The sequence below is a fragment of the Schistocerca serialis genome, chromosome 3 (genome assembly GCF_023864345.2).
Source record: "Schistocerca serialis cubense isolate TAMUIC-IGC-003099 chromosome 3, iqSchSeri2.2, whole genome shotgun sequence".
Classification (NCBI taxonomy): Eukaryota; Metazoa; Arthropoda; class Insecta; order Orthoptera; family Acrididae; genus Schistocerca; species Schistocerca serialis.
In genome coordinates, this window is record NC_064640.1 from 444817796 (window position 1) to 444818865 (window position 1070).

Consider the following 1070-nt stretch of genomic DNA (forward strand, 5'->3'; position numbering starts at 1 on the left):
TCGAAGAATTCGTCCATACATGGAGCACCCTAACCTTCACCATGACAATGCCACATCACACACGAGCGTTGCGATGTCTGCAACAGTCCGACACCTTGGGTTCACTGTTACAATCCTCCATACAGTGCTGACTTGAACCCATCTGATTTTCATCTGTTTCCAAAACGTCAAGAACACCTTCGAGGACTTTCCTTTGACAGTGAAGAAGCAGTGCAAGCAGGGGTGATTTTATATCTCCGTCAACAATGTCAAACATTCTACAGTGACGGTATCAAGAAATGGGTCTCTCATTGGGAGAAATGTGTTCGTCACCACGGTGAAAATGTTGAGAAATAAATATGGAGACAGGAAGAATAAAGATGTAGAATGTTAGTAACGTTTGTTTCATTCAGAAAGCCTTAAAAGATTTTACGTTAAAAATAAAAACGGACTCATTATTTTTAAGCACGCTCTCTTACATACAACTGGTGTAGGTAACGAAATCAAATTTGTAAAACTAACACTAATGACGATGATATAAAACAAAGACAAAAGCTACTGAAAATGACGTACTGAAATTACACAAAGTTATTTAGTGTACTGGCTTCGGCGGTACATATACCAAAATTGGAACGATATACAGAAGATCAGCATGGCCCCTGCGCAAAATCGTGAAGCGTTCCACATTTTTTTGCCGGCACGGTAGCTCAGCGTGTTTGGTCAGAGAGCTAGTTGGCCTCTGTAATAAAAAACTGAGAGGAAGGATCAACAAACGAACTTTAACGGAACCGATGTCATGTGACATCCTCAACGATTACCGGCTGCGTCGGGGATTTTCTCCGCTCAGGAGCTGAGTGTTGTGGTGTCTTTATTTCATCTCCATCCGGCGCTCAGGTCGCCCCATGTGGCGTCGAATGTAATAAGACTTGTCGACGTCGGAACCAACGACTTGCTTCAGCAATAACCTGCTCATCATCCACGTTTTGCTTCCCCTGGAGAGCGTCCTTCATTGGGCTAAACAGATGGAAGTCTGAAGGTGCGAGATCCGGGCTGTAGGGAGGTTGAGGAAGAACATTCCAATGAAGTTTTGT

General features: G+C 43.5%; 1 pseudogene; it reads left to right on the forward strand.

The window, feature by feature from the left end:
• The first annotated feature begins 576 nt into the window (after positions 1-576).
• On the forward strand, positions 577-670 carry LOC126472274 (U6 spliceosomal RNA; annotated as a pseudogene).
• Positions 671-1070: the final 400 nt, after the last annotated feature.